This window comes from Eumetopias jubatus, unplaced genomic scaffold (assembly GCF_037043125.1).
Source record: "Eumetopias jubatus isolate StellerSeaLion01/CBP00866 unplaced genomic scaffold, mEumJub1_p1.0 scaffold_12, whole genome shotgun sequence".
Classification (NCBI taxonomy): Eukaryota; Metazoa; Chordata; class Mammalia; order Carnivora; family Otariidae; genus Eumetopias; species Eumetopias jubatus.
The window spans coordinates 41269857-41286029 of record NW_028274818.1 but is presented as its reverse complement, the minus strand read 5'-3'; the positions used below and the strand labels follow the sequence as shown (position 1 = coordinate 41286029).

General features: G+C 39.5%; 1 protein-coding gene and 1 pseudogene across 3 annotated transcripts in view; one reads left to right on the top strand and one right to left on the bottom strand.

Moving 5' to 3' along the window:
* The window catches only part of ACBD6 (acyl-CoA binding domain containing 6), a 218237-nt gene that overhangs the window by 13869 nt on the left and 188195 nt on the right, over window positions 1-16173 (top strand). The gene's annotated exons all lie outside the window — the stretch shown is intronic.
* On the bottom strand, window positions 6124-7124 carry LOC114222873 (heterogeneous nuclear ribonucleoprotein A1-like; annotated as a pseudogene).

Below are 16173 nucleotides of genomic sequence, written 5' to 3'. Positions count from 1 at the left end.
AGATTTTTATTTTTAAGTAGTCTCTACAGCCAATGTGGGGCTCAATTCATGACCCCAAAATCAAGAGTTGCATGCCCTACTGACTGTGCCAGCCAAGTGCCCCCACCAGAATCTTAATTAGATTAGAAACTATTATTGGCAGGGCGCCTGGGTGGCTCAGTTGTTAAGCGTCTGCCTTTGGCTCAGGTCATGGTCCCAGGGTCCTGGGATCAAGCCCCGCATCAGGCTCCCTGCTCAGCGGGGAGTCTGCTTCTCCCTCTCCCATTCCCCCTGCTTGTGTTCCCTCTCTCGCTGTGTCTCTGCCAAATAAATAAGTAAATAAAATCTTAAAAAAAAAAAAAACTATTACTGTCTGCATTTTAAAAATGAGGAAATTCAGGCATAGAGTGGTTTATATCTTGCCCAAGATTAGCCAGCTAATAAATGATGGTGCTGGGAAATGGACTTATCTGTATAGGAGTTCAGAGCCCCACTCTTAATCCCTCTGCTATCTTTTCTGCACCTAGCATTTTATATTTACATGTATTTACACACATATACACTTGTGTATATATAACATACGTATAGCATCCATCTAAACTTACGGGTGTGTATATGTATAAAAAATTCAAGTAAAGGTAGTTAACTGTTTTAATCAAAGCTCCATGGAGTATAAAGTGAAGTATAAAATGAAGTATAAAATGAACAATACCTTAAAATGTAAACCCTTGACTGTGTTTTCTGTTATGTTTCATCTTATCTCAAGAATGTGCTGTTGAATATCTAATCAAGGTAATTCTTCTGCCTTATTTGTTTTTTTGCCAGGGGGAAGAGGGTAAGTTTTTATTTTGGTATAACTTCTATTTTTGACAAATAAAAATTGTATGTATTTAAGATGTACAACATGATGTTTTTCTTTTTGGTATATGTATACATTGTGAAATGATTCTCACAATCAGACTAATTAACATTTTCATTACCTCTCATGGTTACCATTCTTTTGGTGCTGAGAACCCTTGATATCTACTCTCTTAGCAGATTTCAAATATACAATATTATATATTACACATAATTATTAAATATAATATTAACTAATGTATTAATAATAACTAATGGTGCATTATTAACTAATATATACTTGATATAATTTTTTTTTAAGTTTCAGAAGTAGTGCAAGGAACTTCTGGATAGTCTTTATTTAGATATACCAATTGTTTATGTTTGCTTTCGCATTCTCCCTATTTATACACACACTCAAATTTTTTCTGAACCATTTTACATAAGTTGCAGACATCATGTCCCTTAATCACTAAATACTTCATTATTTCTTAGAATAAGGACTTTATCATTATACCATCATTATAAAAATTAGAACTTTTTTTGGTCATGAGTTCTTTTGAAATTTCTTTTTTTAGACACTTTAGGCTCAGAGTTCCTGCAGGGCATTCTATACACACAGACATCAATTGTATGTATTTAAGGTATATACCATAATTAGACATATATATATATAGTGAAATGGTTACTATAGTCAAACTAATTAATATACCTTCTTCTCATATAGTTATCTTTTTTTGTGTGTGTGGTGAGATTACCTGATATTTACTCTCTCAGCATATTTTCAGTATTCAACACAGCATTATTTATTGTAGTCATCATGCCTGCATATTATTTTTTATTTTTTATTATTTTTTTTAAAGTAAGCTCCACGCCCAGTTTGGGGCTCGAACTTATGATCTGAAGATCAAGAGTCATGTGCTCTACCAACTGAGCCAGACAGGTGCCCCTATCATGCCTGTATATTAGATCTCTAGATTTATTCATCTTATGCAACTGCAGTTTTATACCTTTTTTTTTTTTAAAGATTTATTTATTATTTATTTTGAGAGAGTGAGAATGAGAGAGAGAGTACATGAGAGGGGGGAGGGTCAGAGGGAGAAGCAGACTCCCTGCTGAGCAGGGAGCCCGATGCGGGACTCGATCCCCGGACTCCAGGATCATGACCTGAGCCGAAGGCAGTCGCTTAACCAACTGAGCCACCCAGGCGCCCAGTTTTATACCCTTTGACCAGCATCTCCCTATCTCCCATTCCCCACCAGTCCCTGGTAACCACCTGTTTTGTTTGCTGCTGCTGTGAGTTTGACTTTTTAATTTCATTAAATTCTACATATAAATGAGATCATAGAATATTTGTTTTTGTCTGGTTTATTTCACTTAGCATAATGTCCTCCAGGTTCATCTATGTTGTCACAAATGGCAGGATTTTCTTTTTTCTCATGGCTGAATAATATTCCATTGTTTATATATATACACCACATCTTTTTTTTTTTTTTTAAGATTTTATTTATTTGATAGAGACACAGCAAGAGAGGTAACACAAGCAGGGGGAGTGGGTGAGGGAGAAGCAGACTTCCTGCGGAGCAGGGAGTCCAATGCGGGACTCGATCCCAGGACCCTGGGATCATAACCTGAGCTCGAAGGCAGACGCTTAATGACTGAGCCACCCAGGTGCCCCTATACTACATCTTCTTTATCCATTCATCCATAGAAAGACAGATTGTTTCCATATCTTGGTTATTGTGACTAATGCTGCGGTGAACATGGGAGTACAGATACCTCTTTAAGATCCTGATTTCATTTCCTTTAGATGTATACCCAGAACTGGATCATATGAGAGTTCTATTTTTAATTTTTTTTGAAAGATTTTATGTATTTATTTGAGAGAGAGAAAGGGAGTTCGTGCATGGGTGTATGCCCACGTGTGGGGGGAGGGGCAGAGAGAGAAAGGGAGAAGCAGACTCTCTGCTGAGCACAGAGCCTGATGCAGGGCTGGATCCCATGACCCTGAGATCATGACCTGAGCCGAAGTTGCACGCCTAAGTGACTGAGCCCCCCACGTGTCCCCTATTTTTAATTTTTTGAGGAACCTCCATGCTATTTCCCATAATGGCTGTACCAATTTATATTCCAGTCAACAGTGAGCAGTAGTTCTTTTTTCTTAAAATCAGGAATTGTAACATTGATTCAATATTGTTGAATCCATGATCCATATTCAAGTTTATCATTTATTTTAAAAATCTCCTTCATAGTTCTTTGAAACATTCTGATTCATCATCCAATCCAGGATCATGCACTGTATTTATTTGTTGTCTCTTTAGTCTCCTGTAGTCTGGAACAGTTACTTAGCCTTTTTTTTTTCTTTCTTGACTATGATAGTTTTGAAGAATATAGGCCAGCTCTTTTGTAGAATGTCCCAGTTTGGGCTTGTCTGATGTTTCCTCATAATTAGATTCAGATTATACATTTTTAGGAGAAATACAAAGGAATTGTGTCCTTCTCAGTGCATTATACCAGGAGATACAGGATGTCTATTTGTCCCAGTGTTGGTTATGTTAACTTTGATCACTTGCTTAACATGGTGTTTACCAGATTTCTCTACTGTAAAATTCCTATTTTTCCCTTTGTAATTAGTAATTTGTGGGGAGATACTTTAAGACTATGTAAATATCCTTTTCCTCATCAGATTTCACCCACTAGTTTTAATATCCATTAATGATTTTCCAACTCCATTATTTCTTCTACATTTATTATTTGGCATTCTATAAAAATGGGCTTTCCCTTCTCCCCTGTTTATTTATTTATTCACTGTCAAGAACTATGAAAGATCTAGGATTGTGCCCTACTTGCAAGCTAATGAGTTAGCCTGTTACTGTTTCTTAGATGCTGGCAGAGGTACAAGACTCCTGGGTTTGAGCCAAAGGACTTTATTATTCATGGTACTTCAAAGTGCATGAGATTCATTTGATTTGCATTGGTTTCTCGAATCCCCCAAGTCCCACAGGGATAATGAAGGTGGGCCTAGATGGATTCCTGCATATGCAGTGGATTGTGCTACAGCAAAGGAGCACTGAGCTTTGGGGATTTACCCCTCTTATAGCAGGTGGAAGCAAGCCTGCTCTTTGTCAGGGGTGGGAAGACATTACCTCATCCCTGAGGGTTGCTTGCTGTACACACAACCCTGAGAAATGGCCCAGGTAAAGAGTAGTTAGAGCCTGGCATACCGGAGGAGAAGGTGTAGAGATGTTCAGGGCCCATGGCTGATTGCTTCTCCCAACATTCATGTATTTATATCTGTACTGTATATACTCATGGATTTCTATTCAGTGGGTTACAATCCATTACTATATTTATTTGGTCACTGGGAACTCCTTCAGGATGGCTCCTGTCTCCTTTTGATATGTCCCCATCAGTCTTTCAGCCGTTTCTTACTTTTTGTCACAAAATGTTACAGGCTGTATTAATTTCCTAGAATTGCCATAGCAAAGTACCACAGACTGGTACTTTGTAGTTTAAAACAATAGAAATTTATTCTCTCACAGTTTTGGAGGCTAGAGGTCCAAAAATCAAGTGTTAGCAGAGCCATGCGCTCTTTGAAGGCTGTAGGGAAGAATCCTCCCTTGCCTCTACCAGCTTCTGGTGGCCCCCAGGGTTCTTTGACTTGTGTCAGTGTAACTCCAGTCTCTGCCTCTGTCTTTACATGGCCTTCTTCCCAGCATGTCTGTATCCAAATCTCCCTTTCCTTTTTCTTACATAGACACTAGTCATTGGATTTGGGGCCCACCTCAGACCTCATTTTATCTCTCCCCCACTCTGATTTATTGAGATATAATTGACATAGAATATCATGTAAATTTAAGATATAAAACGTGTTGGCAGATGTTGGGAAGATGGTGGCAGAGTACAAGGACCCTAGGTACGCCTCCTCCCACTAATACAACTAGATAACTATCACATCATCCAAAATACCCCAGAACTAACCTGAAGACTGGCAGAACAACTCCACAACTAAAGGCAGAGAAGAGGGCACATCCAAGAAGATAGGAAGCACAGAGACTCGTTTTGGGAGAGAAACAGAATTTGGCTGCTGTAATGGGGAGGAAGCCCTGGTTGTGGAGAGAGGCGAGATACAGACTAGCACACGGGGGAGCACATGGGGAAAACCAATCCCCAAAGCAACTGGCTTGGAAAGGGCTTCAAGAGGGGCTGAATTTCATGAACTTTAGCAACTAGCAGGGCTTAAACCCTGGACTTTTAAAGGTCAGTGGGCTTGGCTCAGGAGAGCCCATAGGCATTGAGGCTGCTATTGGAGAGAAGGAAAGACAAACAGCCTGCAGACATATAGTGTAGATACAATGATCTGAAGAGCGCCTGGGTCATACAGTGGGAAGGTTATTTGCTCATCTCCTAGTGTATCCCAGAGAGGCAGAGTTCATGGAGAGATCCCTCTAGGAACAAGGGAACTGGCGTGTGCCATTTCCCTCCCTTGCACCACAGCATGAGCACAGAGCCATCTGTGGGAACCAGTAGTGCCAACACTTGCTACCTAACTTGCTTACACCAAGCCCTGCCCCCTATGCTCTGGTGGAGTCGCCCTTCCCAGTCAGACTTGCCTCAGTCCCAGCATGGCAGGGCCCCTCCCCTAGAAGACCAGCCCAAACCCCTGTCTGCACCATGGACTGGGAGTTTTGCAGGGCCTCGGTTCTGGTGGCGGTGGTGACAGGTGTCATTTCACAAGCAGACCAGAGCACACCTACTTAATATTCACCGCATTCAGGCCAGGGACCAAACACTGCCCACAACAGGCAAAGAGAGCCTCTGTAGACAACTGGCCTGAAGGATAAAGTGGCCAGAACACAACAGCAGAGCATATGCAGCATGCTTTAAGTCACTCCCTGTAGCACCGGGTCCTGGGAAACACACTGGGGAACTATACTGCAGGGCACTACAGGACCTCTTCCTCATAAGGCCAATCCATGGAACAGCAGACATAGCTGACTTTTTTTTTTAAAAGACACATTTATTCAGCATCATGATCAGACTATTACATTTAGCAATCAACAGCATGGGTGCAAAAAAAAACCCCAAACATTAAAACCCTTTGTTGGAATGCTTTACACTTTCCACAGAACAGAAACTAAAATAACTTGTTATACAATTAGTCACAAATACAGTCCTCGAGTTTTTTGCCCATACACATGAGTATTGTCTAAAACATGTCTTCTTTGTAGCAGCGAGGCCCTGCCACCACTGTGCTTGGCTGAGTTCACAAATCTGTTGTAACCTGTGGCTTCCCTGTCCCTTCTCTGGCTCTCCTCTCCTGCTAAGCTTTGTTTCCTGGCAGTAATTAAAACCTTCTGCCACTGCCCTAGCTACTGCTGCTGCTGGAACCACCATAGCCACCTTGGTTTTGTGGTTTGGCAAAGTATTGGCCTCCACCACCAGGGGGGCCAGAGCTTCTGCCTCCAAAATTTCCTCCTTTCATGGGTCCAAAATTTGAGGATTGATTGTTGTAATTGACAAAATCATTATAGCTTCCGCCACCACCAGAGCTGCTTCCATCATTACCAAGTCCGTCATAGCCATCCCCACGGCCACCGTATCCACCACCACCTCAACTGCCACCAAAGCCACCTCGGCCACTGAAGTTCCCTCCACAACCAAAGTTGTCATTCCCACCAAAAACATCTCTACGACCACCATCAAAGTTTCCAGAACCACTTCGACATCTTTGGCTAGAGGAAGCACTAGCCATCTCTTGCTTAGATAGGGCTTTCCTTACTTCACAGTTGTGGCCATTCACAGTATGGTATTTTTGAATGACAATCTTGTCTACAGAGTCATGGTCATCAAATGTTACAAAAGCAAAATCTCTCTTTTTGCCGCTGCCTCTGTCAGTCATGATCCTGATCACTTCAGTTTTCCCATACTGTTCAAAATAATCTCTTAGATGATGTTTTTCAGTGTCTTCTTTAATGCCACCAACAAAAATCTTTCTCACAGTTAAGTGGGCACCAGGTCTTTGAGAATCTTCTCTTGAGACAGCCCTCTTTGGTCCCACAACTTTTCCATCCACCTCGTGTGGCCTTGCATTCATGGCTGCATCCACCTCCTCCACAGTGGCATATGTGACAAACCCAAAGCCTCTGGAGTGCTTGGTGTTTGGATCTCATTACCACACAGTCCGTAAGCGTACCCCATTGCTCAAAATGGCTCTTCAGACGCTCGTCGGTTGTTTCAAAGCTCAAACCTCCGATGAAGAGTTTCCTCAGCTGTTCAGGCTCTTTGGGAGACTCTGACTTAGACATGGCGGCAGTGGGAGGGGAGACTTTAACGATGCTTACTCAGCAGTGTCCAGGGGCAGAAAGCCATAGCTGACTTTCTTAACACACAGAAACAGGCACAAAAACTTAGACAAGATGAGATGACAGAGGAATTTGTCCCAAATGAAAGAACAGGACAAGACCATGGCCAGAGATCTAAGTGAAACCGATAAAAATAACATGGCTGCTAGACAGTTTAAAGTCATGATCATAAAGATATTCATTGAACTTGAGAAAAGAGTGGAAGACATGAGTGAGACCCTTAACACGGAGATAAGGAGTAACATAGAGATAAAAGTGAATAAATGAAAGGAGCAACATGCTTGATGGAATGAACAGCAGGCTGTAAGAAATAGAGGAATGAATTAATGACCTTAGAAGACAGAGTAATGGAAAGTAATCAAGGTGTACAAAAGAGAGAAAAGAGAATTATGCGGAAGGAGAATAGACTTAGGGAACTCAGTGACTCCATCAAACACAATAACATTCCTATTACAGGGATCCCAGAAGAAGAGAGAGAAAAGGGGGTAGAAAACTTATTTGAAGAAATAATAGCTAAAAACTTCCCTGGGGAAGTTTTTATCTGGGGAAAGAAACAGATATCCAGATCCAGGAGGCACATAGAACCTCCAACAGAATCAACAAAAGCAGATCCACACCAAGGCATAATTAAGATGGCAAAATGTAGTGATAAAGAAAAAAATTTAAAAGTAGTGAGACAAAAGAAGACAGTTACATATAAGGGAAACCACATTAGGCTAACAGGGGACTTTTAAATTTAATTTTTATTTATTTATTTGACAGAAGCATGAGCGCACAAGCAGGGAGAGGGAGAGGGAGAAGCAGGCTCCCCATAGAGCAGAGAGACTGATGTAGAGCTCCATCCCAGGACTCTGGGATCATGACCTGAGCCGAAGGCAGATGCTTAACCAACTGAGCCACCCAGGTGGAGCCACCTCTGTTAGAGGACTTTTAAAGCAGAAACCTTGCAAGCCAGAAGGGAGTGGCATGATACATTCAAAGTGCCGAATAGGAAAAATCTGCAGCTAAGGATACTCTATCCAGGAAGGCTATCATTCATAATAGAAGGAGAGATAAAGGGTTTCCCAGACAAAAACTAAAGGAGTTCATGGCCACTACATCAGCCCTGCAAGAAATATTAAAGGGGACTCAGAGGAAAGGAGAGACCAAAAGTGATAGTATGAAAGGAGGAAGCACAAAAGCAATAAAAATAAATGTTTCTATATAAAAGCAGTCAAGGAAATCACCAAAATATGACATCATATACCTAAAATGTGGGGAAGAGAGGACTAAAGAATGGGTTCAAACTTAAATGACCATCAACTTAATATATAGACTGTTATATACAGAAGATATTATATACAAACTTAGTGGAAACCACAAATCAAAACCACTAATAGATATGCAAAGAACAAAGAGAATGAAAGTCAAATATATCACTAAAGAAAACCAGCAAACCATGAAAGAGAGAAGAAAGAATCAGAGAAAAACTTCAGAAACAACCACAAAACAAGTAACAAAATGGCAATAAATACATATTTGTCGATAACTACTTTGAATGTAAAAGGACAAAATACCGTAATCAAAAGACATAGGTGACAGAGTGGATTAAAAACAACCCATCTATATGCTGCCTACAAGAGACTCATTTCAGACACTGCAGATTGAAAGTGAGGGGATGGAGAAACATTTTCCATTCAAATGGATATTAAAGCTGGAGTAACAATACTTACAACACACAAAATAAACTTTAAAACAAAGTCTGTAAAAAGAGAAAAAGAAGGACACCTTATAATAGTAAAGGAGACAATCCAACAAGAAGATACAACAATTATATGTGCACCCAACATGGGAGCACTCAAATGCATAAAACAGTTAATAACAAACATAAAAGAACTAATTGATAGTAATACAATGATAGTAGGGGACTTTAATACCCCACTTACATCAAAGGACAGATCATCCAAACAGGAAATCAGTAAGAAAACAGTGGCTTTGATTGATGCACTGAACCAGATGGATTTAACAGATATATTCAGAACATTCCATGCTAAATCAGCGGAGTACACATTCTTTTCAAGTGCATATAGAACATTCTCCAGAACAGATAACCTATTAGGCCACCAAACAAGTCTCAAAAAATTCAAAAAGATTGAAGTCATATCATGCATCTTTTCTGACCACAATGCTATGAAATTAGAAATCAACCACAAGAAAAAACTAGAAAGACCATAAATACATGGAAGTTAAATAACATGTTCCTAAACAATGGATCAATCAAGAAATCAAAGGAAAAATAAAAAAGTACTAGGAAACAAATGAAAATGAAAACACAACAATCCAAAACTTTTGGGATGCACCAAAGTAGGTCCAAGAGGGAAATTTATAGCAATACAGGCCTACCTCAAGAAGCAAGATAAAGCTCAAATAAATAGCCTAATTTTACACCAAAAGGAGTTAGAAAAAGCAACAAAGCCCAAAATACTGAAGGAAGCCCTTCTACTGAAGGAAGGAAATAATAAAGATTAGAGCAGAAATAAGTGATATAGGAACTAAACAGACAAATGAAACCAGGAGCTGGTTCTTTGAAAAGATAAAACTCATAAACCTCTAGCCAGACTCATCAAAAAACAAAGAAATATATAAAATTACAAATGGAAGGGGAGAAACAACAACCCACACCACAGAAATACAGTTGTAGGAGAATATTATGAAAAACTATATGCCAACAAATTGGACAACTTGGAATGGATAAATTCCTAGAAACATAACCTACCAAAACTGAAGCAGGAAGAAATGGAAAATTTGAGTAGATCGATTACCAGCAAGGAGATTAAATCAGTATGCAAAAAAAAACTCCCAATGGACAGGTCAGGACCAGATGACTTCATAGGCAAATTCTATCAAACATTTATTTATTTATTTATTTAAATATTTTATTTATTTGAGAGAATGCACGCACATGAGTGGAATGAGAGGGGCAGAGGGAGAAGCAGGCTCCCCTCTGAGCAGGGAACCCAACATGGGGCTTGATCCCAGAAGCCTGGGATCATGATCTGAGCTGAAGGCAGACACTTAATTGACTGAGCCACCCAGGTGCCCCTCTATCAAACATTTAAAGAGGGATTACTACCTATTTTTCTCAAACTGTTCAAAAGAATAGAAGAAGGAAGTTCCAAATTCTGTGAGTTTACCAAAACTGATAAAGACACCACAAAAAAAGAATTACAAGCCAGTATTTTTGATGAATATAGATGCAAAAATCCTCAAGAAAATACTAGCAAAAAAGAGAATCCAACAATACATTTAAATCATTCACCATGATCAAGTGGGATTTTTTTCCAGTATGCAAGGGTGGTTCCATATTTGCACATCAGTCAACATGATACATCACATCAGTAAGAGAAAGGGTAAAAACCCTGTGATCATTTCGGGAGACACAGAAAAAGCATTTGACAAAGTACATGATAAAAGCCCTCAACAAAGGTTTAGAGGGAATATACTTCAACATTATTAAGGCTGTATTTGAAAAACCCACAGTGAATATCCTACATAATGGGGAAAAACTGAGAGCTTTTCTCCTAAGAGCAGAAACAAGACAAGGATGTCTACTCTCACCACTTTTATTCAACATAGTACTGAAAGTCCTAGCCATAGCAATTAGGCAACAGAAAGAAATAAAAGGCATCCAAATTGGTAAGGAAGAAGCAAAACTTACATTATTTGCAGATCACATGATACTCTATATCGAAAACCCTAAAGACTCCACAAAAAAACTTGAACTGAGAACTAAAAAGTTAAATCAGTAATGTCACAGGATACAAAAATCGATGTGCAAAAACCTGTTGCATTTCTGTACACTAATAACAAGTATCAGAAAGAGAAATTAGGAAAACAGTCTCATTTACAATTGCCCCCAAAATAAGATACCTAGGAATAAACCTAACCAAAGAGGTGAAAGACCTGTACTCTGAAAACTATAAAACACTGGTGAAAGAAATTGAAGACACTAGGAAATGTATAGACATTCCATGCTAATGGATTGGAAGAACAAATATTGTTAAAATGTCTATACTACCCAAAGCAATCTATACATTTAATGCAGTCCCCATCAAAATACCAACAGCATTTTTTGCAGAACTAGAACCAAAAAATCCTACAATTTATGTGGAACCACAAAAGACCCCAAATTGCCAAAGCAGTTTTGAAAATGAAAGGCAAAGCTGGAGGTATTACAATTCCAGATTTCAAGTTACATTACAAAGCTATAGTAATCAAAACAGTATGGTACCAGCATAAAAATAGACACATCAATGGGAACAGAATAAAACCCCCAGAAATCCACAATTATATGATCAATTAATCTTTGACAAAGCAGGGAAGAATATCCAATGGGAAAAAGACAGTTACTTCAATAAATTGGGAAAACTGGACAGCTACATGCAAAAGAATGAAACTGAATCATTTTCTTGCACCATACCCAAAAATAAATTCAGAATGGATTAAAGACCTAAATGTGAGACTTGAAACCATAAAAATACTACAAGAGAACATAGGCAGTAATTTCTCTGACATTGAAAGCAGCAGCATTTTTTTAGATAGGTCTCCTGAGGAAAAGGAAATAAAAGCAAAAATAAACTATTGGGATTATATCAAAATAAAAAGCTTCTATAGAGCGAAGGACAATCAACAAAACTAAAAAGCTACAGAATGAGAGAAGATATTTGCAAATGACATCCTATAAATTGTTAGTATCTAAAACATATGAAGAACTTATACAACTCAACACCCAAAAAAACAATCCAATTAAAAAATGGGCAGAAGAAATGAACAGGCATTTTCTCCAAAGAAGACATTGAGATGTCCAGACACATGAAAAGATTCTCAACATCACTCATCATCAGGGAAGTGCAAATCAAAACTACCGTACCTCATGTGTCAGAATGGCTAAAATAAAAAACACAAGGAACAACAAGTATTAACAAGAATGTGGAGAAAAAGGAACCCTCTTGTACTCTTGGTGGGAATTCAAACTTTGTAGCCATTGTGGAAATGGTATGGAGGTTCCTCAAAAAATTAATAATAGAACTACCCTCTAATCCAGTAATTACACTACTGGGTATTTACCCAAAAAATACAAAAACAGTGATTCAGAAGGATACATGCACCCCTATATTTATAGCAACATTATTTATAATAGCCAAGATATGGAAGCAGCCCAAGTGTCCATCAATGGATGAAAAGATGAAGAAGATATGTATACACAACAGAATATTATTCAACCATAAAAAGAAGGAAATCTCGCCATTTGCAATGACATGAATGGAGCTATAGAGTATAATGCTAGTGAAATAAGTCAGAGAAAGACAAATACAAAGACAAATGATTTCACTTGTGGAATTTGAGAAACAAGATAAATGAGCAAAGGAATAAAAAAGTGAGAGACAAACCAAGACAAACTATAAACTGATGGTTATCAAAGGAGGGAGGATGGAGGGATGGGTGAAATAGATGATGGGGATTAAGGAGTGCACTTGTCATAGTGAGCACTGGGTGATGTATGGAATCACTGAATCACTGTATTGTACACCTGAAACTAATATAATACTGTATGTTAACTACACTGAAATTTTTTTAGAAATATAAAAATTTTTTTTTTAAGATTGTATTTATTTGACAGAGAGAGACACAGCAAGAGAGGGAACACAAGCAGGGGGAATGGGAGAGGGAGAAGCAGGCTTCCCGCAGAGTGGGGAGCCCGATGCGGGGCTCAATCCCAGGACTCCTGGATCATGACTTGAGCCGAAGGCAGACGCTTAATGACTGAGCCACCCAGGTGCCCCCAAAAATGTAAAATGTGTTAATTTGATTTGATACACTTGCATTTTGAAAATGATTACCACCATAGCTAACACCTTCATCACATCACATAATTACTATTTCTTTTTGTGGTGAAAATAGTAAGATCTACTCTCTTAGCAACCTTCAAGTATATAATGTGATATTATTATCTTTTCTTATTAGAGAGAGAAGGGCAGAGGGAGAGAGAGAGAGAATCTCAAGTAGGCTCCACGGCCCAGTGCAGAGGCTGACAAGGGGCTTGATCCCACAGTCCTGAGATCATGACCTGAGCTGAAATGAAAAGTTGGACACTTAACTGACTTGAGCTACTCAGGCACCCCAGTATGATATTAACTATAATCACCATGCTGTACATTAGATCCCCAAAACTTACTTGTCTTTTAACTGAAGGTTTGTACCCTTTGACCAACATTTTCCCATCCGCCCCTCAACCCCCAAGTTCCTAGGAAACCCCATTCTACTCTGCTTCTGTGAGTTTGGCTTTCTTTGATTTCACATATAAGTGATATTTGTCTTCTTTCCCTGACTTTTTTTACTTAGCATAATGCTCTCAAGGTCCATTCATGTTGTTGCAAGTGGCAGGATTTCCTTTCTCATCACTGAATAATATTCCATTGTGTACGTATATCACATCTTTTTTTATCTATTCATCTATTGACAGACACTTAGGTTGTTTCCGTATCTTGGCTGTTGTGAATAATTCTTCCATGAACATGGGAATGCAGATATCTCTTCAAGATTCTGTTTTCATTTTTTTAAGATTTTATTTTTTTATTTATTTGACAGAGAGATAGAGCAGGAACATAACCAGGGGGAGTGGGAGAGGGAGAAGCAGGCTTCCTGCCAAGCAGGGAGCCTGATGTGGTGCTTGATCCCAGGACCCTGAGATCATGACCTGAGCCAAAGGCAAACGCTTAGTGGCTGAGCCACCCAGACGCTCCCTGTTTTCATTTTCTTTGGATGTAAAACTAGATGTGGGATCGCTGGATCATATGGGAGTTCTGTTTTTAGTTTTTGAGGAACCTTTAAACTGTTTTCCACAGTGACCAGTTTACATGCCCACCAACAGTGCACAAGGGTTCCCTTTTTTCTACATTCTTGCCAGTGCTTGCCATCTGTCTTTTAGATAACTATTCTAACAGGTGTGAGAGGATACCTCATTATGGTTGTGATTTACATTTCCCTGATGATTAGTGATGTCAAGAACCTTTTTGTATACTTGTTGGCTATTTGTAAGTCTTCTCTGGAAAAATGTCTGTTTAGTTTTGCTGCCCATTTTTAAATTGGCTTGTTTGGGGGTTTTGTTATTGAGTTGTGTGAATTCTGTATATATTTTAGATATCAACCCTTTGTCAGAAATATGATCTGCAAATAATTTTTCTCCTGTCCTGTAGGTTGTCTTTTCATTTTGAGCTGTTTTTGCTGTGCGTAAACTTTTTAATGTAGTTCCACATTAATTTTTGCTTTTGTTGCTTGTGCTTTTGGTGTCAGATCCAAAAAAATCATGGCCAGGACCAATGTCAAGGAGCTTTTATCCTATGGTTTCTTCTAGGAGTTCTGCAGTTTACTTTTTTTTTTTTTTTTAAGATTTTATCTATTTATTTGCCAGAGAGAGAGAGTGTGTGCGTGCATGTGCACAAGCAGGGGGAGCTGTAGGTAGAGGGAGAAGCAGGCTCCCCTCTGAGCAGGGAGCCTGATGCGGAACTCAATCCCAGGACTCTGGGATCATGACCTGCGCTGAAGGCAGACGCTTAACCGACTGAGCCAGCCAGGTATCCCAAGAGTTTTACAGTTTCAAGTCTTATGCTTAAATCCTTACTCCTTTTCAAGTGAATTTTTGTTACTAGTGTAAGTTAAGATAGGGGTCCAATTTCATTCTTTTGCATGTGGTTATCCAGTTTCCTCAGCACCATTTATTGAAGAGACTATTCTTTCTCCATTGACGGCTTTCTTGTTAAATGTTAGTTGACCATCTAGCTCATCGTAACTTGATTATATCTGCAAAAACCGTATTTCCAAGTAAGGTCTCATTCTTAGGGACCTGGGGTTAGGACTTGGACTGTCTTTTCGGGGGACACAATTTAACCCACTACACAGGCTCATCTTTTTTTTTTTTTAAAGTAAGCTGTATGTCCAAATGGGGCTCAAACTCCAGACCCTGCGATCAAGAGTCATATGCTTGGGGTGCCTGGGTGGCTCAGTCAGTTAGGCATCTGCTTTTGGCTCGGGGTCCTGGGATCGAGCCCCTCATCAGGCTCCCTGCTCAGCGGGGAGTCTGCTTCTCCCTCTTCCTCTGCTCCTCCCTGGCTCATGCTCACTCTCTCTCTCTCTCTCTCTCTCTCTCTCATAAATAAATAAAATCTTAAAAAAAACAAACAAACTGCAAGGAGGACTGAATGGGCATATGGCAATGGGGGGGGGTGCAGAGAAACAGGAAGAAGTAGAGTGGGGCACATGGGATAGTCTATTATAATGGTTATGGGTTTTACTCTGAATAAGGGGAATAGACTCATTGATTAAAACTTATTAAAAAATTAGGTATTTTTCCTGTATTGTCCAGAAAATAATGTATATATATTTTTGTTTAAATTCAATTAGGCAACATTTACTACATCGTTGGTTTCAGATGTAGTGTTCAACAGTTTATCAGTTCCATATAATACCCAGTGCTCATCACATCATATGCCCTCCTTAATGCCCATCATCCAATTATCCCATCCCCCCACCTCCCAAAATAATATATATTTTTAAAGATTTGTTTATTTTATTTTATTTTTTTAAAGATTTTATTTATTTGACAGAGAGAGAGATAGAGAGAGAGGGAACACAAGCAGGGGGAGTGGGAGAGGGAGAAGCAGGCTTCCCGCTGAGCAGGGAGCCTGATGTGGGACTGGATCCCAGGACCCTGGGATCATGACCTGAGCTAAAGGCAGATGTTTAACGACTGAGCCACCCAGGAGCCCCTGTTTATTTTAGAGAGAGAGCGCACACACATGAGTGGTGGAGGGGAGAGGGAGAGAGAGAGAATCTCAAGCAAACTCCCCGTTGAGTGTGGAGCCCCAGTGGGACTGAATCCGAGGACCCTGAGGTCGTGACCTGAGTCTAAATCAGAAGCTGGGCGCTTAACCAACTGAGCCACCAAGGCTCAATA